This window comes from Diadema antillarum, unplaced genomic scaffold (genome assembly GCF_040938485.1).
Source record: "Diadema antillarum isolate AM-2024a unplaced genomic scaffold, OU_Dant_1.0 seq00000647_RagTag, whole genome shotgun sequence".
Lineage (NCBI taxonomy): Eukaryota > Metazoa > Echinodermata > Echinoidea > Diadematoida > Diadematidae > Diadema > Diadema antillarum.
The window spans coordinates 273531-296439 of record NW_027271561.1 but is presented as its reverse complement, the minus strand read 5'-3'; the positions used below and the strand labels follow the sequence as shown (position 1 = coordinate 296439).

At 38.9% G+C, this 22909-nt stretch overlaps 1 protein-coding gene across 1 annotated transcript in view; it reads left to right on the top strand.

The window, feature by feature from the left end:
- Positions 1–22909, top strand: part of LOC139736441 (protein DVR-1 homolog) — a 65384-nt gene that overhangs the window by 1376 nt on the left and 41099 nt on the right. The gene's annotated exons all lie outside the window — the stretch shown is intronic.

The following is a 22909-nucleotide window of genomic DNA, read 5'->3' as shown; positions in this document are numbered from 1 at the left end:
TAAACGCCATGAGAATTTAATCAGTGTCACAATACAACTCGGAGAAATATCAGGTTTTGTGGAATGCCGATTCATTAGAGGCCTTGCCTTAAATTATTGCGGATACCTCTTAGATACCTGGTTGAAATCACGTTATATCTCATCATGGCCAGATAATGGAGCATGTTAGCGTTTCAGTGATCACACAGTTTTGATGATCTGTCAGTGGGATCAATCTGCATTTCACTAAAACTCCCTGAATATATTTTAACAAATCTTATCAAATTTACCTGCGAAATGAATTTGTTCCTGTCTCTACCTTGCATATCATTATAGCATAGAAACTAAGTTAATCTTCGTATTAGGCTACACAACGCTTTGGAGATTACAGGAGAAGACGAAGAATGAGCAGTGCAGTACAGACGAGATAATCAATGCAGTCCCATGTATTGATGAAAACGATGTACATAACAGAACGCCACTTTCTTCATTGTTTGATAACTCGGTTTGCTATCAGAGCGTGTCATACCACACGAACCGTGGGTCGCATATAGAGAAGCGTTACGAACCATGGACTGGTGGTATACAGTATAGCCCCGCTCTGGTGAGGTTTCGCGGGTTTTCACTTGTAAACATGAAAGACTTGTCTCAACCAAGAAATCGAGCATGCACTTAAAGTAAAGATAGGAAAGAATTCAAAAGTTTGAAATCACGCAAAAATACACACATATACACACGTATACACACAAATAATGTCTTGTTTGGTCGCGAGAAGTGACAAGTCATGACCAAAATGACGATTGAGCAATGTATGTTGCAAATCCACATTATAGATCTCTAAGAACTTTGATGAAATTCAGGAGGATTTTTGCTCTCATTGCCGTTGTTTGTTGATGGGATTATTATCTGCAACATTCTTACATTTATGGTTGCATCACCCTAAATGCAAAATTCTTCTGAATCTAGAATTTATTGCATTTTGCAGCATCAAAATAATAACATAATTTTATAAGGATGGATACAAAAATCGACTGTTACTTTCCAGCATTGTATATTTACAATAGTAATGCCAACTTTTAGCATTTTAGGTCAACTGTGTGTGTGGTTTTTTTTTCTCTGTATTTACTCACTTGTTTGTTGAGCTATGATGAAAATAATGATAGCAGTAATGTACAATGAAAATATATTTGGTTTTAACAAGGAGCTTCACATTGCAGCGTATATCTTAGCATTTCGAGGCATGAAATAGTTAGCGCATCTTGAAGTCCGTTCTGCAATACCACCCTTTAACTTAAAAGCGAACCTGCTCTGAAGAAGCTAGCCAATTTGTTGATTTTTTTTTCTTCTTCAGTTGGCTATATTCCAAGTACTTTTCGATGGTTTTCCAATAGGTTGAGAGAGAAAGAGAGAGAGAGAGGGAGAGAGAGAAACGGAGGGAGGAGGGGGATTGTACTTGGAAAATTACTTTATGCACCTTGTGTACGTGACAAAACAAAGGCATAATAGATCGGAGAATCTTGGAGCAAATTTAATTGTGTAGGAGCTATAACTATCGGCGTGTTCGTATTGCTGTCTGACACGCCGCTCGCGTGGCATCTCAAAAGGGTCGTGCTGGCCAATGTGACTCCGACGTACTCATTAAAGTAAACCAAAACCCCAAGAGAAATGTGGATTGAGTGAAAGTAGCAACATTAGTAGAACACATCAGTGAAGCTTTGAGGAAAATTGGACAATTGATGCAAAAGTGAATTTGAAAAAAAAAATAATTTTTCATGAAAATTACACATTCCATCAACTTGATACTGACACATGATGCTAAGGGTAGTAATTATTCCCCCTGTTTTCTGAAAGCGGTTAGTCAAGTGCTCTTTCTTTATGCCAGAAAAGTGAAATCATGTTGAATTTTATTTGTATTTTCTTTATGATTGTTGTCCACATATGTCATAATCTCAAGTAGTCTCATCATCCATGTCATCCAGTGGTTCCAACACAAAAACTTTAAAAAGTCATAACTTTTGCATCGATTGTCCGATTTTCCTCAAACTTTCACTAATGTGTTCTGTTAATGTTGCTGCTTTCACTCAATCCACAGTTCTCTTGGGTTTTGTTTTCCTTTAACTGTCTTCAAAGAATTTCTGAGTTTTATAGATCTGTGGAACGCGATACATGGTTGCAGATCAACTCCTCTCAAAAAATATCGGGCATATTTCTGTTTGCGTCACTCACCTTATAGTAGACAGAGAAAAACTTGGAAAGCGATCGAGGGTTCCATTCGTTAAATGTCAGACAAATTGAAAGAATACAACCCCTATGGTATGATATCTACGCAACAAGTTGGGAATACCAGCTCAGCGGTATAGTAGGTAAGCCTATCAAAATGGCCAGGACGGATATTTCAATTGCAGAATGATATTTTCAGCTACTTAACTAAAATTTCAGAAGTAAAGTTTTGCTTTTCAAATTATTTTCAGCACTTAAAATTTCCATGACCGATTTCATTTAATATTAGGCTCAGGTTTGAATCAAAATTCCCTTTTATATAGGATCGATCCATTCTAAATGAGACTCTAAAATCCCGCAAAGCATCTTGTGGTAGGACCCCCCAGCTCCCCGAACGCAAAGTGGTAATCAGTGCGCGATATTAGTGTATCTATTGTAAATGACAAAGCATCTGTTGATGACCAATATCATTTACACGTGATTATACTTATCTTGCGGATTGAGATATACTGCGATAAAAGTTAAGACGAATGAATGATAAAGTGGAAAGGAAAACATACTGAGATGATAATAATAATAATACATGTGATATCAACGGAACTTGGCAGGTGTCGCTTCTACTACTACTACTACTACTACTACTACTACTACTACTACTACTACTACTACTACTACTACTACTACTACTACTACTACGACCACGCCATAACTTCTACTACTACCACCTGACTATATCACTGTGGCCAATACTAATGCAATACCCAAGAGATATCATTTGAGACATAGGCATACTCCTCCTTCCAACTCTCTATGTTAAACAAACAAACAAACAAACAAACAAACAAACAAACAAAGAAAGAAACAAACAAACAATTACAAACTCTGCGAATGGCTGTAGGTGAAAGCAGGGAGGTGGAAGACCTCCCTGGTGAAAGGTTACAAAATAAGGTCGTTGTATTAGATATTAATTTCAGAGGCAATGTCATGCTAGGGAGAGTTGGATACTCGTTGATTTCATCCTTATCCTTGCCATTGTTGTTAAAGAGTCTGCATCATTTCATTTTGATCGTGCAATACCGAATACTGCGCTTCCCACTTTCAGAGGTATGATAATGCAGTGAGTTACAAGCTTCACGCCCTGCTCCCATTGCGGCCACAACTGTGCCAACGTCTCACTGGAGTTCCACTGATATTGCCTAAGCAGGACACAGACGAGTATAATCCTTGCAGATAATACATTTATGATAGTAAAGATGTAGGAGGCATTGTTAAGAAATCTTTTAGAACCAGAAATTGAGCACTGGCGGAGATTTGAGCTGATGACGTAAACTAAATATCCACGATGCTGACAAGTATAAATAGGGCATTTCGAAAAAAAAAAAATGAATAATGGTCAATATCGTTTTCGTACTTATGTCAATCATTATTTTAGAAATCGCTCACCGTCAATCAAAGAGACTGACGTAATCTGTAACCGTGGGGTACACTCACTGTCGGCCTAACAAGTGTCGAATGTGGCTGTAGATGGATATCAAAGGAGGATTCTAACGGTTGAACTGTAGATTACAAACAACGCTTCACCTAGTTGAGTTTGACCCTATGGGTGTACTGCAACCTCCTTCATTTTCTTTTTTTTCCCTCATGGTACCCCCACAAGTGCCCACCTCCTTCAAATAACTTTACTACTCTTATCTTTACGCTTACCATGCTTACGGCTTCTATACTGCTATTGCACTATTATTCTACTGCTGCTGCTACTACTAATTTATACTAGGCCTACTACAACTAGGCTCTACTATACACTGCAAAAAGTCCGGTGTTAAATAGTGAACACCGAGCTGGTGTTAAATTTTCGGTGCTCATTTATGGTGTTAAATTAACACCTCCGGGTGTCATTTCCAAATTTTAAACTGTTTTTTGAAGAGTTTCTTAGTAACTGCACTTCTTGTTGATTTTTAATTTTAACAAGACGATCAAGAATTTTACATTAAAATGCTAGATTTTTGAAAAAAATGTGAAAATAAATTTACACCAAAGTAACACCAGCTGGTGTGGTCTCTTATTGAAGCTGGACGGGTGTTAAACCATTGATATTAACACCAACAAATATCAAATCAACACCATGTGGTGTCATTTTTGAATTAACACCAGTACAGTGTCAAAATAACACCAGGTACAGTGTCAAATTAACACCACGAAGTGTCAGGTGAACACTTTTCAACACCATCACAGTGCATTTTAACACCCGTGGTGTTAAATCTAACACCGATGTTTTTACAGTGTAGGTGTACAACCATGACAACTGCTACAACTACATGTACTCGTATGCTGCTCTTGCTCTTACTACAACCCTGTATTACAGACCTATACTATAGGCCCATGATAACTATGGTCAAACTCTGTATTATACTGATACAACCATATACAATGGAGCCACAACACGTGTGATGTCTCGACCACCGCTGTTATTGCTGTACATCGACAGAAAGAGGAATCTAACGTAATCAAATTGACGATTGCTTCCAGCATAATTACGTCTAATGGAGTGTTAATTAATGTGTGTTTACATCACACGTTATATTTCATATAGGCCTACCTAAATCATGTGGTCATTACACAGTAAACAGGGAGCTATACTGTTGTACTTCCATGGTACTATAAGATACCAGCAGGCTTAGATATGCCGCAATGTCTTGGAATATACTTTTCCCCGAGTGTATGTGTACTCCGAAACAAAGCGCTATCCAGTCCGTCTGTATTTATTCGTTTTACCAGCTGTCTCTAAACTCACTGACGACTTGTTTACGAACGGGTCGACGGTTTGTCGCAAGCCCGAATTGTCCCCAGACACGTGCAGGTCAAAGCCGAGGGAAAAATTCGCATGGATATGATATTTCAATGTATGGCTGTTATCTTTTTTTTTCCCCACACCAACTTAGTAGCGTATCCTCACGAAAAGTAGTAGGCCCGAGAGACACATACACACACATACACACTCACTGCCTGTAGTGCGTGTTGCACAAAACTGCACGGCCTTCGGTCGGAATCACAAACGGAGTGTTCTGCGTAACGTAGTGGTACAGTAATTTCATTTACTGGAAGACTGGTTATACGAATAAACAGCTAGTGCATCATTTCTAGTTGGTTTAGTTTCATACGCTTTTTTTTTTCAACGAGTTTTTAAGTCATCTTTCCTGAAGGGGAGAAATCCTCATTTAATAAAAAAAATTATGCTGTGAATGGTCAATGAAAAAACAGACTGCAAATTTAGATCAAGCTGTAATCGACATGGATTACTCAATTTTTGTTCGATATTGGGTTTTTTTTCTACCAGTATTCTAAATAAAGGAATTGGAACTCAAATTGTAGGACGGTAGCATTAGCATGCTACACAGCACAGTGTGCTAAGCTTGTAACATCAAGTAAAACCAAGAATGAAACAAAAAATCGTTCATGACAAAAACAACAACCCAACGTTTTATCAATTTGAATTCACTGATGCACTTAAAAACATACTGATAATGTATTTCTGTCTCATGACGATGTATCAATTTATACTAAGTTGGAAAGTTAAAGGAAAAAGAATGAAACACAGCACCCTCTGACTAATAAATGACACAAAGCCAACGAGCGCAAAAGTCCAACAGAAAACAGAAGGATCAAACTTTAATTGTCACTCCCCTCCCTCGTCACCACCCTATTAACCCCCTCCCCATACTCCTACTTCATGCCAACGCATAAAGAACCAATACGTCAATCTTTCTTTCAACTCCCTGATCACCAAGTAAAACAGCTTGATCATATAAGACAGTTATCGAGAACATGCATAACATTCGATGCTCCCCCTTCACAAACTCACACACAATCATCCATGGTATTCATATGCATCTTGCTGAATACAGTAATATGAAATATCCATTCCCTTTGTTGTGTATTGTTGTTGATGTTGTTGTTGAGCCCTTGTTGTTTGCTCTGCTACTGCGAATGTCGTTTTTGCAATTAATCAAAATTAATTTTCACAAGTGCTTCGCGAAACATGACGGAGTAGCATCGTCGTGCTAGCGGGGGGCCATGATATGGCCATGTTGTTTACCTTTTTCGAGATAAAATTTTGAGTTCTTGCCAACCTAAGTGTAACGCAGGGACATGCCTTATGCACATCTTCATCTCGTCAAAAATCTATTAAAACTCGCCAAAACTCGTGAGGCATTTCATGCACATGTGTAATGGTCCGGCTGATGGTCTGTCGTCAACTTCTTACACAATCAAGGAGCTTCAAATGTATTGTGTTTCGAGAACATCCACTGTAACGACGACATACAGACGCTATTGTTGCATGGTGGCTGTTTTTAAAGGTAATGAAAAGATACGGAGCGACAAGTCCAGCTACATGGCGGACTATAGAATGATGATAAATTATAAAGACTTACAGGTGTAAGAACACAAGTATCAAAATAACGTCGAGATTGCGGAGCGTCTTTGACTTAATTGAATTGCAGTTCCGCTCCATGTTCAAGTCGAGAGTGGTAAATAGACTGGAATAAGACAGATGAAATGATAGCAGTGACAAAGAAATGGACGTTAAATAAGAGATAGTTGTGGATTTCATTCACCTGCCCCCACACCATCGATATTGGTTTCAATTTTATTCGCGTGTTAGTTAAGGTGATAACAACACCAACTCACCAGCCTTTCATTTGCTCGTGCACAAAAACAATTATATCCTGCAAAATTATGCTTTGACCATTTATTATTCAGGTAAACTACGACATCTTCACTCTTAAAGTCATAGTTGCTAAGCTATTGCAACACCACAATAATTTCGTGAGGAGGATAGCAACAAGCTTTTCTATTCATTGTCGTGTCAATAATGAGTACTTTTCGAGAAGATTAGGCCCTATGTGTAGGTCAATTAGGGGAAACTTGTGGAACCATGACGTCATTACCTCATCTCATTTGCATATCACGTGGTCACCAGCTAATAACTCTGTTTTGTGAAACCATCTGGATGCGTGTAAAATTCCATAATTTTCAAATTTTAGTGTCCGACTTTGATGAATTCTCTATGCATGCTGTGTGTGCGTGTAATTTTACTTCATTCGTTGAAGTCAAATGAACTTATTTATTGTTTACAATCGATTGACTATGTTGATGCCACCGTTGGGGATCGATTAGATTGACTGTGGGTTCCTCTTAATAAAAGACTGTCCCTTAAAGAGTAGGCCAAAAGTTCCAGTAGCATGTGTGCACATATGGAGGTGATCTAATGTTTTTCGAAAGCATCTCTTCCCAAAGGGAGATGGAATTCAGATGGAGTGATAGGGACAAAAGCATGACATAAAATCAAAGGATTATAATCTGTAGTCCATAATATTCATTCTTCAGCGATAAGCACCATACACCTATTACATGACTACATAATTATGAATTCGTTGCCAATGAGGTATGACAGGTAGAATCTCATTTTGCCAAACATCCCGGCGGGGCTCATGCGCTTATGAAGACACGATATCTTCATTTTAAACAAAATGTAGTCAGACCTCAAAAGCAAAACAAAACAAACACACAAACACACAAAACAGAAGCAAAGATAACAACAAAGACTAATTTTTAAGGGAAGTGGTAAAACAGTAGATAATCGGGATAGGTTTTATACAAACAGATTCAGAATGATATCTACAGTTTCACCTGTTATATCTACCTGATATTTTTAGCATATTGTTCAGAAAGCAAATGCATTTTTAGATGGGGTTAGAATGGTTTGGTTTCGATGTTGGAGGAAGATGGAGGTGCATGGCCTTGTTGAAATGAGTTACACTTCGTGACCTTTTACCGAATAATGAAAAGTACACATAGTGTAGCACAATTTTAGACAGTCATTTGGTTGAATAGTAGGGATTGCACTGTGGGCAGTTTTTATTAATTCATTTTTGGTGGGTGTAAATATTGGTAGTTTTAGTAAGAGAGATAAAGGAAGTGGGCCTACTAGCCTAGTACCTCATGGAAGCGATTAAGAAGCGATTATTACCACTTCCTTAAACTTTTGAATACTTTGAAATCTTGTAAACTGCATTACGCACCACACAGCACGGTACAACACAGGGCCCAATGTTCCTGTGATAGGGGCGGGCGCGCATGATGCAGACAAACCCTCAAAGTCATTGAAACCCGATGCATGTTCGCTTGGCCACAAAGCGGCCTATTGTACAGCCGAGTGTTACTTCGGTGGAGTGATGTCATCAATCAACTATTAACGTTGCCATGGCGACCGGCGTTTCTCCTATTTTAAACGTATCGATGACTGATGACCTCAGATGCAAAGATGCCAGCCGCTGATAGGCGCGCATTGTAAGCGGAGTTCGCGTCCATTTCTCCTGTTCTAGCCTCTTATTGCAGACTATACTCCGATGTGGATCAAATCTCTATTTCATATCATAGCACGCAGACAGAGACCACTCTGACGATGGAGAAAGGGGGGGGGGGGGAGGGGGGAGTGGGGGAGGGGGGTAAGAGAGGCACAGGGAGAAACGAAAGAGGCAGGAACACAAGGGGGAGGGGCGTTTATCATGGAAAATATTTTGTGTTGAAGAGATTTATATAGGGGGTTTGTAATTTTCATCTTGTTCATGGTCTCTTGTGAATTCGAAAGGAGTGTCATGACAATTTAAAAGAAAAAAAGAGCTATCCCCGATAGTAAATGTCACGTAATAAGCGTTATAATTATCTCTCTCCCTTCACCCCCCCCCCCCCCCTTCACTGTCGCGGGGGGGGGGGGGGGATGGGGAGGTGAAAAGCGGTGCCATAACGACTTCATAGCTTCCATTGATTAAGATACCTCAAGTAAATCGTGTTTTAATACAAGAACATAAATAATATATTGGGAATCACTACTGACTACAAATATTCACCTTTGAACCTGAAAGCAGTGACACAAGATTATATCATCTTTAAAAAATACAATTACAAAATGATTTGCTCATTTAGATAGAAAATTTGAAATTTAAAAAAAAATGGAGAAGTTAGATCGTCTCAGTGAACATAATGCCCCAAATGTGTAGATTACATCAGAGAAATTCTCGATATCGAACGCCTTTCGACAAGTTGACACATGATAAGATTGCGATGATTATTATTGTACACATGGGAATATTATAAATTTCGTGTGTTTTCACCTAATGCTGTGTATTTCCGTTATAACGAAGTCTTCGGGACCGGCGGTTTTCTTTCGTTACAATTATCGAAATTTCGTTATAACCGAAAAGTAGAGTGTATGATCATAATATAGATGATATTTTGGGGACTGATTTCCGATTTCGTTGTAACGAGAATTTCTGTATAACCGTGCACTGTCTATGGACATGGTGACAATCATAATCAATATGCAAATTAGATATGGTGATGTTCTTTGTTCTTCGATGGTTTATTTCGTGACACATGGAGAAAGAATCATAAGAACGTTACCTACTTAATCGACCTCAGATTTCAGATATACTCAGGATGTTTTCATACCTTTCGCTTATGCTACATCACTAGAAGTATCCGAAGGACTGAATGGAGAAACTCAGTGTGATATTAGATTGGACCTCTACAGCTGACAACGAGCTCATCAACTTGAAGTTTAAATGTATGTTAAAGGGGATGGCTAGTAATTGATCAGTGGGAATCAGTGGGAATGCTGGGGGATAATTGTTCCAATCCTTGTGGGATTCATTTAAGAGTACATTATTATATCTATTGTTGTGTGAAAATTATTTGCTTCAGAATGGTCTCATATTCAAGTAATGTGCAGTTGATCGTTAACGATCGCCCCGTCACTGTACAGGCATGCTAACCTGGAAACATTGAAATGCACATTACTTGAATATGAGACCATTCTGAAGCAAATGATTTTCACACAACAATAGATGTATAATGTACTCTTAAATGAATCCCACAAGAATTGGAACAATTATCCCCCAGCATTCCCACTGATTCTCACTGATCAATTACTAGCCATCCCCTTTAAGATGATACATTGTATGTGCAATGTGGGCTGTATACTAATTGTATGAAGCACTTTAGATATGCTCTCTACAATGCTTTGTGTGGAAATAATATTTTTTTCGTCTTTGGTGTGACATGATGTCATTGCATGCTCTTTCTAATATTCAATCTGCAAGCATTGTGATTGGCATGATTGGTCTAAAAGCAAGTGACGCAAGGTTCAATATGAGATGTTCATGGTAGACTTTACATAGATTAGTTTTTGCAAAGTTTCAAAACTACACGCCGATTAATATTGATTATTCCAGGAGCGATGGCATACTTATTCCTGTGTCGTTCGCAATGGCGCCTTTGGTTTACCTAGCGTATAATACTTGACTCTGTCACCTACGTATCACACGTAAGATGGATTTGAAAGCATCGGCGCTAAATGCACGCGCTATTGAAGCATTGTTACGTAAGTACGTGGACGAAAAGTCCACGGTGGTAGCCGCAGTGGTAGTGATTGGAGGGGATTGGGCGTGCAGGCGGGTGGTAGGGTCGAACGAACTATCATCCGAGTTGAATACACTATTATTGTAGAGGCGAAAGGGACTACAAATAGGTGATCTATAGCTTCACTTGTGTCGCACCAGCTCATCCCCAAAGAGGCTTCTAAACAGAGGTTTTTTTTTCCGCTTCATCCTTTCTTTACTCTCTTTTTATATGGTGGTTGAAGAGTGGATGCGTAGCCGTATAGCAATCCACCGTCTTGAGATACAATTATACGGGGCAGTATTCAGCGTAGATCGGAAAGCAGGTTCTGGCAACACCCAAACAACGTGTGGAACATGACATACCATGCTAGCGATCAATCCACTCGTTGCCGCCACCTGATAAAAGCCTTTAGCGTTGTACGCAACCAGGTTGCACATAGAACTAACTGGGTTAAACTAGAATTACGATTTTCGTGGACAAGGGTAATAGGTTTCCTTCTGCAAAGCGCTCTCTTTGCGTTATAAGAGTGTATTATCGGCTTCAGATCCTTGAGACACCGAACGAATTCAAATGTGGTAAAACAAACGCATCACTTTGCAGTTGCAGTCTGTGACCATGATGTAAACGTTTCGTTCGAGCTCGAATCTTCAGTTCTTGTTCGTGTCAGAGCTACTAGACGTCTCCTTACAGCACCCAGAAAAATTGAAATAAAGCATATCAATAGAAGATATTTGGTGCTCATCTTTTGGTGACGGCAATACCAGAAATGTTTGTACGCCAATTCCTGTAATCATAGACGTTTAAAGGCACTGTTGTACAAAATTTCTAGTTTGAAAAAAAAAAATCGTAGTTAAGTGGTCCAATGCATGCTACCAGTGTCCATGTGATTACTATGAAGCTTTGGAAATGTAGCTTTAAAACATCAAATTTTAAACACAATAATGTGAAAATCTGTCCGTAGCCGCGGATTTGCCATGCGAAATATTTCCCCCAATAAAATCCTTTGATTTTTATATGATGCTTTCGTTAATATCATTTCATCTGAATTACAGTTGTGTCAGAATAAACCATTCAGTGAACGATTATTTACGTGACTGATATCTGCTCATAGATCTCTTATAGTGACAGTATATAGACCTATGTTTGCTGAAATGCTATATTTACTTTAATTTTTTTTTTTTTAATATCACCACTGTAGGCTCTGCCAGCAGAGCTCGAAAGTGACAGAATTTAAGCCACCGCAATGTGATTCAAGACGGAGGGGGAGATTCGGAATCTGGAACGGGAGCTGGTTGATATTTGAGGGCATGATTAAAAAGAGGGGCACTAAGTTTGCGAATATTATAGATTAGATCTCCCTAAACGCATCGCACAATGACTGTAATGACAGTAATGACACCCCATTTAAGAAAACCAAGTGATCATGAAATGAGGCCTTCACCCCTTTTCACGCACCAAATTGAAAAGCTCGCCCATTTCTCTTCAAAAAATCGCTACGACTATTACCGAGGAGCGAGATAGTTAGATAGATAAAAAGAGAGAATGGGAAGATTGAGAAGGGGAAAAAAAAATAAACAAACCTTGTGGCGCATTGTAATGCATTCATCGGAAAATTACTTCAGACATTTCTATCGAGAATGACGTATGAAGCAATCGGTCTTTGTCATTTTTTTTTCCACGGCATCCTAACTATGCCATAACGCGGAGTTCTTTAGCCTGAGGGGCAGAAGGCCGGTCGTCGTGCTATCCGTTCACCAATAGATAACATCGAATTCATGAAGTCGTTGATAGTGATCTATCCGTCTCCGTTTTTTGCCCGACGCATTTTGTCGTTGAGCAATGATTATACGAGGCCGTAAGCTCAATTTCGCATTTCTGGAGAGAAACAACAACAACAACAACAACAACAACAACAAACGAACAACCCAGAAAATCCAGTGCAGTATCCGATTCACGTGCATTAAAGGTCGTCATAATCACGTTTGCAAATGCCACGAAATTTTGCATGGCTGAAGAATAATGTCTTCCAACATCTTGTATGAAATATTACGGTAATACCACCTCAGAGTTATCATTAAAAAATAGAAAATCTAGACTCACGTCACTGTAGAATGTGCAGAGATTAAAAGCTGGATTTTTTTTTTCGTGGTCTGAATAAATTAACAGGAAATCTTTTAAATGCTTCTACCTTCATCATAACGAAGTTTCCAGTGTTATCACTCTGAGGAAAGCTTTGAGATACCTGCCTCTTTGTCAGCTTATGGAAGAAATCTAATGAACAGGGTCACAAGAGGACACACGAACTTTAATAGTCTGATGCAGTTTGCCAAAAATTTGGGACCCCAGTCACTGCCAGTAGCAAGAGATGAAATAAAAAAGCACACACAAAAACACAAAGCACATACTCGTTTAAAGCCCCTCCCTTTCTAACCGCGTGATCAAACATGACGCATCAATTTCTAGCGAAGTGATTGTAAAGAAATAATTGAAAATTTGGGGTTTATGTATGACACGTGTATACAAGTATTTCTGACTCAAATTGGCCACAAAACACCTCGAAGCTCATTGACACTAAATCTAATGATCGACCCCCCCCCCCCCCCACCTAAAAAAAAAAAGAACTCAAACCAAGATTATCATCACACTTTTCACCTTCATTCTTCGTTTCAACATGTACTGGCCAACATCAGTTGCAGTAGCATGGGACTTTTTCATTTGTCACTTTTTAGTTACCATGACGACAGCCAATCAACAGTCAAGATTTTTGTAGTTGTCGCCATCGCAGTTGTAAATGCATTTTCTAAAAGTAGATTAAGGGAATCGGTATTTTTGACTGATGTCACCAGGATCAAAATAATGTTTAGAATCAGACACGGTGACAGTCATTTAACCTTTCCTCTTAACATTTCCGATCAGATTTTGCACAACGTAGAAGAAATCAAAAAGAAAGAAATCCTTAATTGAACATTGACGACGCGATACGGATTAAAAGAGCGCCGTCCTTTCGTAGAATGCGATTTAACCGGATTGCGTCGATATTTATTGCCAATATCGGAGAGCCACACATTCCTAACCGCATTTACAGCATCTATATTCTATCAAAACTTGTAAATGAACAAACCTACAATTCACAAAGCTTCACAAATTCTTTCTTCCATCGCTTCGATCAAGAAAGTATCAAATTTTCCCTGAATTCACATAAAAGCGATATCTATTCATGTAAAGATAGCGTTCCATATTTTTTTTTTTTTTTTGTGACGGATGCGTCGATTTTCTGAAATCTATGTCACATTGATTACTACATACGGAGATACGGGGTGAAATTCAAAAGGCAGATCTACTAGTAGAAACAAAATCAGCATCGGTTCATATTTTCATTTCAATATAAAAGTAACTCACAACAGTAACAGCTAAACAATCGACTCATAAAATACACCCTAGGACAGAAACATAATGAAGAAAATGATGATTTATAGTCAAAGTCTAGAGACTGGTATATAGGCTAATCGATGTAAGTAGAAAGCAGTGTTTTCTGGGATTTTTCCACGATATTTGGGGCAGTTTCGTGATTCTGTCGGTCACTAATCCGTTCCGCAGGGCGCCCTGTGTATGCCTGTCACATCCAGGCAGTGATGACGGTTGATGTCCACACAGGGCTCGCGTCAAAACACGACCAGATCCACGATATCGCTTGCGTGAGTATGTGTCTGGTTGGAAGCCATTTGTGTGGTTGATAACCTTACAAGGGAATACATTATGGAGTTCATTCCCATAAATATAGAAATATAAATAATGTCTCATTTAGTTGCATTTTAGCGGCGATTTATCAGTGTTGTATTGAACTTTGCAAAGTTTCCCGCACTTCGCGCGGGAGGGGAGAACTCCCCCCTCCCGGTAGCGTGTTTTTTTTAGACGGCGCAGATTGGGGAAACTAAAAATCTATCGGGGACCCTATTCCTAAACCTAACCCTAATCCTAATCCTAACCCTAACCATCAAACCCTAACCCTAACCCTAACCCTAACCCTAACCCCAACCCTAACCCTAACCCTAACCCTAACCATAACCAAAAACCCTAACCCAACGTTTTTTCCATAGGTTTAACACGCGCCATGCCCCAATCTGTACCGTCTTAAAAAAAAAACGCCTTCCGGTACTCACCCCTGCGCGCCTTGCGCGCCGCCGCGTAAACGTCGGAATTCATTTAAAGTCATCCCCGACAAGCATGAGGAAATTCCTGGCGAGAACCCTGGAATATTGATAGAGTTTCATCGCAAAATGACATGAGTGTCATTTTAAACATTTTACAGTTTAAAAGTTTTCCAGTGATACCTCACTTGTTACATATAACAAGATATATTCTTGAAGTTACGATTATCTTTTTGTTTGTAAGCAACTTTAATCGCAAATATCTCAACTTAAAACGAAAGGAGTTTTGCGATAAAACTCTTCAATCATTTATATTGATTATAGTCGGTGCAATGGAAACTTAAGATCAGTAAAATTCTATAAGCAAACTCGGCAAAACAGTGATATAAGTCATGTCTGTTTCAAAAATTCGACAGGTCCATAATGCATCCATCATTAAGCAACCAAAACCACACAGGAAGCAAGCAAACAGAGAAACAAACATAAAAACGAAGCAAAGCAGGCCTAAACGATGTCATTGACATTTTAAGCAAACAGGCCGCCAATGGCAATGAACGAATTGGTGTGTACGGGTATTACGCCATCTCTACGGTGAGCCGCTTGGTGACGTAATCCGCAACGTCACAAAACCCGTCGTTGGCGAGGATAAGGCCGACATTTGAATTTCCTCGAATTTGAATTCGCGGTATGTTTTCTTGACTTCCACTGCCTTGGAGAAGGAATGAGAACGAGAGGTAATTAATTTGATTATAGCAAGGCATTTAAGTTAAAATATTTCTTCTGAGAAACTGAGATCCACGTCATTTAATCTATGTACTTAACAGTAATATGAGGAACCATTATGCGAGGAGAGTTCACATTTTCTATGGTACGCCACATTTTCGTCGATTATATCTTCTTCGGTAATTTTGTCATGTTTTTCCCAAACATATTACTGACTCAGAGTGTTTATATTTCTAGTCTAATTCAAGAGGAAAATAGTCAAATCAACACTTTGTTAGGGATATAGTGGAGCTTAGATAACTTACCATTTATTTTTAAGTGCGATAGTAAGATTTTATGTACAAAAATACATTAGCAGTATGACTATTATAATCGAACAAAGTATCCAGTTTTTATGGACAGGTGCCTATTTAGACACCTGTTATCCTGATACATAATGTTTTGATCACGGCAGTTCATTGCCTGTTTTTCAAAGTGCTTTGCTAGAAATAGTAAGGTGTATTATGTGCTTCGATGAATATTATTCGTTTGATATAGTTAATAAATATCCCAGATTGAGAAAAAGAGGTTATAGCTTCATCAGACAAGTCACAGTTTCTTGACAAGAACATCGACATTGAAATATTATTTTGATGACATCGAAAATATGTAGACATTCTCACTGATATTAAGATGTCTTTATCAGCATCCGTTAAATAGTCTGTCATTTTTCACTTATCACTTTTATTCTCCTGAAATTTCGCTGCGAGCTATGAAATTCCCTTTCGTGTGACTATCGCTTCCAACATCCTTAAACTTGTCAATTTTGGCGCGAAATTCCAAGTCGGATGTACCTGCTGCCTGTTGACCGGAGTATGTCTTTCGTGGTCACCCAGTGAAGAATTGTGAGCCCGCCTTTTAATTAACAAGAATTATCATGCAGACGCAAGACTTCCGGTTGGTGGAATATCGTGGGGCCGGTGATGGGGCCGCACGTGTATGTGTGTGTGTGTGTGTGTGTGTGTGTGTGTGTGTGTGTGTATTTGTGTGTTTGTGTGGTGTTTGTGTGTGACACTTGGCAGGTAGCATCCACAGGGTGATAATGATCTCAATTCAGCAAAGCCCCAAAATTAAGGAATTTTAAAAACTTTCTTCACTATATAAAACCGGAAGTGATACAGCTAAGTTAATGTTATGAGTAAGTAGATTGCTGACTGCATACTAGAATCATAAAGCAGACAAAAACATAAATGATGCTCATAGTTATCCAACAGTAAAGGACTATAAGGTTGTTTCCATCTTTCCTGCCCGTAAAGCTGCTACTCAGAATGCGTCGCAGCTGCGCAGCTGTGCCTTCTAACTGATTTGCGCAATCATTCAACGCGACTATGACGAGCCACATCAGAAGCGATTCGAGTCGGATGTGCCATCATAGGAAAGAGAGTAATTGCACCAATGGCATTCCATACACTTTTCAGATGCCATTCCGAAGAAAAGCAACTTGGCATTCGCCGACCCCCGCAATGACCTTCCGGAAGTTAAGGTCAGCTCATTCTTTATCCCTGGGTATTCGCTGCTCTTCATTATTTGTTTATGGTTTTCTAATAATTCTGTCAAACTTTCCCCGCTCCTGTTCGCCAAATGTCAAAATTGAGGACAAATCTTTTTTTCCCCACTTCTTCTTTCATTTCATTTTAACGACGGGGAGTAGTCGTTATTCAAGACGTCAATCAATAGTGTCACACGAATATAAATATAGACCTCACAAATAAATCCGCCCTGTCAGAGTGTTACCATTTTTCTGGCGCTGCGCGGGATACCTTGTCAACACACGTCAGTCATACGCCACAATCGCAAACCAAACACGCACCAGTCAAAGAGAAAAAAGAGAGAGGCGAGGTAACTCGGAAACTAAAAGATATTTTTCAGTCTCACGGTTAAAGTCAGGACAAATTTGCTGCTTCTGAAAGTTTCTCGACACTGAAGCAATGATTAGTGATCAAAATGATATTTCATTCGAACAACACTGTACGACCTGCGATTTACTCTAAGTCATCTGTCCATATTTGCAGATGATTCTTTTACATCTCTTTTGCTTTTTGAATGATTTTCAATCTTTAATGTGTCATGAATAATTATGTGAGTTCAGCTGCAGGTATAACTGTCCGCAGTTTAGTAGTCGAGTGAATTCCTAACAGCCTTGGAGAAAATAGAAATATCATTTTTATATACTTGTGTTATACCGAATACATAAACTTCCAGTATATAGATAGATTCTAAAATACTGAATAAAAAGTGATGTGAGTATTTTTTATAGGTTAACAGAAATGAGCATGTGATTTTTTTTTTAAGCACGTCTCTAGTTTTTCTAGAACTCATGTGAACGCTTTATATTTCACTTAAAAGTTGACAATGGTTTAAAGGTTTTATGCTGCTATTGCATGAAGGCAGGTATCCCAAAGTAATATCATAGATTATTCAAATTAATGTATTGAATAAAGAAAAGAACATAATCAATTGCACAAAATGCAAACTACCCTTTCAAATGATCATTAAAAGAAATCATCACTGAATCTTGAAAGAAAGGCATAAAAAAGTAATGTTGATAAAACGAAGCAAACATGAAAAATACACTGTTTAGCATGGCAACAAAATCACTTAAACCAAATGATGACCTAACTGATTGGAACTTGTTCCCTCATCACCAAGTATTTTACCGTATAGGTCTTTAACCTTATGTTTAAATTATCTTCATTGTTGTTGAAAACTCGTCAGTTTGTTGAAGTATAAAGGACTATATAAGGACAGTTGTTTTGCTTGACAGTTTGAATTTTGTGAACTCTGAAAGTGTGGTCCCTGTGCCGCGTATTGATATAGAAAGCTTTGTATGTATCATACAATACACAATCGCTCCAAACAAATTCAAGACAGTCTATATTTCCAACCTTCCGCCGTGAAAGATCACGAAGAACTTTCTCTTCGGTATTAATACTGATTTTTTTCTTTCCGTGCGAGGCTGCCAGAGTACATACAAGCCAAATCTGGATTAGTTCTTTTGCCGAGGTGAGGAAGTGGTCTTTTATAGTGGTATTAATTTTTCAAGTACGATCACACGCATAGTGGCTGAACACCGTCCGTATGCCATTTTTTCCTCTTTTGTCGTATAGGTCTCGTCTAAAACTCATCTTAACCCTGACAATGAATGATTCATAACGACCACGTCATTGTCCATAGCAATGAGGAGGTTAAAGTCACGTGACTGTGTATATGGTCTAGCTATATTCAGATGTTCGAATAGAAGTCTGTACTCTTCGAGAGTACTGCGTTGTAACGGCTGGTAACTCTTAACAGTCGTGGCATCCTCGTTTGTTTATAATATAGCTTCTTTTCCTCTTTCTTTCGTTCGTTCTTTCGTTCTTTATGTTTCTTCCTTTCATTTTTCTTCTGTCTTATAGCTACATTCATTGATCAATTCATTTATCAGTCTATCTATATGGATGCATTTGTTTGTTTCTTTCTTTTGTTTTCCCATTCCTTTGCTCGGTGCCACATCATGACAAGAACATCATAGCCACAAACCAAAGTTAATGATCACTATAGGCTATAAGATGTATTTTCTTCTGTAATTGACATTACTATTTAATTGTGATAAAAAACGGGCTCAGTATTAAATCCGTACTGTCGATGTAGGACATGTAGGATAGGAGAAGAAAGTTAAGATTGAAAATTATTTTATTATGCATTAAACATTCGAGTTGCGCGCGCGAGCGCGCTCTCTCTTTCTCCGTTTGTCGTTCTTTTAACTGAACATTCATACAACTAAGTTCATTACCCGGTGTTACCGCGCATTGAACTTGTGATATACTAGTAGTAGGTACATCAATAGGTCTATTAAAAAAAAATGAAGAAACAATCACTCCATTCATCGTTGTGTTTGTTTTTCTCCTGTTATGGCACTTTTGGCACAAAACGCCCAACAACATAAACGCCTGAAATATATATTTATATACTGTATACCTCACAACACTTTGAATGGGAGGCGTGTCCACCTCTGCTTGCGGTAAAGTTTGCAACGGGACATGAGTCTATCTGCTATAGCCACGGACACATCAACATGACTTTTCACCTATAGACCGCTACAAAAAAGGCGATTCGTCAGACTGTTGGCGCCAGTGGAAACGAACTCAGTTGATGAGACTTTAATCATAATTCGTGACTCATGCGAGCCGCTAATGCGCCAATTAAACATTTCTGGGCTAAAAGCAAATTACAGGAAATGGAAAACGCCCTGCCCTCAAAAATCACCACGCGCTTGCTTTTCGTTCAATATTTTGCATCGAACCTGTTTGAACGCGTCACTGTCACTCTCGCCTCGTTCGGCGAAGATCCGGGCGCGAAGACGAAGGTGCCAATTCCTTGTAAATATTGTATATCAATGAGGGAACTGAGGAAAATGTTTTTAAGTTTATCCGCATTCAGTTCTCTTCGAAGTAAACAACGACAAAATTTAGAATGATTCTGTTTTATCTCCACGTGTCTGCCACTACTTTGATTGTTTTTTTCAAGGCACAACTCAAGATTGGTGCATGGTCGTTGGCAATGGCGGTATACACGTAAGCGTGAGGCTGTGAATATGAATGAATGAGGCTATGTATACATCGCGTAATAATGTCAGTGTTAAGTTTGTTGCAAGGCTCTCCATTGGCTTGTTTGTCTATTTGTCTGTTACTATACGTAAAGGCGGTATTATGACGTAAAACAGATGTTGATAGACATCCTCGGATTTGTAGATAAATAGGGAGCCTACATAAATAGATAGACGGATATGTGTGTATACCATTTTATACGATTAGGCCTATATACTTTATATATCTTTACCTATCTGTCTATGAAATAATATGTATATGACATACTATAATGTATAGACCTATATAGATATACATATACAGCTGTTTGTACATTAAAAAGGCCAGATAAGGATAGATTCATAGCCAATGGTGTATCTATAGAGAGGGATGCAATGAACACAAGAACACGAGGTTTACAGCTTTGTACCTCATGAATGAAACGTCTGCTGAAATCATCTAAAACCGATTAAAGCAAAACAGCAGCAAAATAAGACTTATATACAAAATAATATCCACGACGAACCAATTTTCTCCCGCTGTGCTCGGCGGAACATGGCGGCAATGATTATGTGGAGCGCTCTGATCTTTGCACTTTTCGGTCCAAGGTCAATGAACTCTGCAGCAGTAGAATCATGAGTGATTTTTTTTCTTTAATTTTAGTTTTTACGAGTTTTTCCAGACATCTTTTTTCCTGCTTGTAGGTAGAAGTTGTGGGGTCAATGTTATTTTGGTCTAAATGCTACACTTTGCAGCCTGTGATTTCAATAAACCAGCCAGCAGGTGCCAAAAGCAGTATTTTTGTCAATAAAACGGTAAGACGGTAAGTGAATCAGTAATGTGAAAATACAGGGAGCATACAATGACTGAGTATTTCATTTTCTTTTCTTTTTTTTTCTCCACGCATATGGGGTCATATCATTTTAGAGCACAACGAATGCTCTCTCTCTCATATCTTCCTCCCCCTCCTCCTAGTTTTGTTTTCATCCACCTGTTGCTGAAAAAGACACATTCAATCTGAAGATTGTTGGAATTAGAGCTCTACCCAGTCTCTGCAGGTTTTAAATCCCACGAAATTATTGTTGAATGTGATATTAATATGGCTTTGAAAGATTCCGTTACAAGCCATTACAAAGAAACAGTAACCACGACAAAGAAGTTGGTCGTAACACAATAATGACGACAACAAGGTCTACCACGCTTCAAAACACAGCCATTCTTGTTGGCTTAGTAACCCCAGAAAACAATGCAGCAAAAAACAAACAAACAAAACAAAGCATTATACGCCCTAATACCTCTGTCGCTTTATGGTTTTTTTTCTTTCATGGAATCGTGTTAATCTGCTATTTACATTTCTAAGCATTTTAAACAATTGTATGTGTGAAAAAAAGGAAAACTTTCAAAATGATTTGGGATGTCCGATGTAGCGGCACGCGATGTTTTTGACTTTGGCCCTTGGGTATGATATAGGTTTATATTGCCCATGTTATATTGCCCGGCGGATCACTCCCATCCATCGTTAACGGGCTTTATGGCATTGCCTTCGAATCTTTCTCTTTCTCTTCATAGCTTCTATGATCTCCGTCACTTTCTCCCCCTTCCTCCTAAACTTCGGGGGAGAGGAGGGCAGGAGGGGGGTGGTTGTGCCCCTCTGAGGGGCTAACTCGGGTCAATCTCTGTTTGTTGATTTTGTAATATCAGTCAGATTTATTCACAATCAGGGCGAACGCCGCCCCCCTGATTTATCTCGCTATTTTGCCGCGGTGGCCGACGCGAAAGCGTGACTTTTCATCTCACTCACGTCGCGAGATGTCGAGAGCAATTTTCAGCGACCTCGCGGACGAGAAGACAAGAAATGGAGAGGAAGAGAGAGATCTAGATCACATAAAAGTTTAGTAATACGTGTGAGTAATGTGATTGTATCCATTACAATGCAAGGAAGGAGTGAAGACTGTTTCTTTTTTAGGATTACTTGACGTTTAGTCAAAAGAGCGATCTCAAGACACAATAAGAAGTCCCGTAAGTTAGACAGGCCCATGTCCCCCTAGAATCCACTAAAGCTTCCGTAAAGGATGATAACTCTGGTCTGCAGTTCATTTAGTTCCTCCTCCCCAAAGTTGGGGGGGGGGGGGTAGTGGGGGCGTTTGGCGTGGTGGATCAGAGGACTTAAATTTGCTCACAATTTGATGGAGATCATAGGGCCCCTACACGTTCAACAGACAAGTGCCGCAAGGTAATGAGAAATTATTAATATTAATGTAACCCGCTTTCCTGTCACCAATGGTAAGTGCTCGTTGGTGCAAGATTTGGTACTATAAGGTTATAATCTGTTATTCCGAAGGTTCGTTAGTCCGAAAATGAAATGAGGTTCGTTATTTCGAAGGTTCCTTAGTACGCATACACCTTATTTACATTTTTGGATTAGCAAACCTTATTTCATTTCCGGATTAACGAACCTTCGGAATAACGAACCTCCAAAGTTTCATTTTCAGATCAACGATCATTCGCAATATAGAACTCTGTTATTTTCGGAATTACAAACCTTCGGAATAACGAGCCCTCGGAATAACCCACAAAAATGTTTGGATTTATACTGAACCCTTATTCATATTCTTATTTACGAACGTATACGGATTAGCGGTTTCTTTTTCGCGAACGAATAACGAACCTTCGGAATAACCCCACAAAATGTTTGGATTAACGAGCATATACAGAATAATGTGTTTTTATTCACGAACCTTCAGAATAACAAAACTTGGAACCCCACAAAATGTT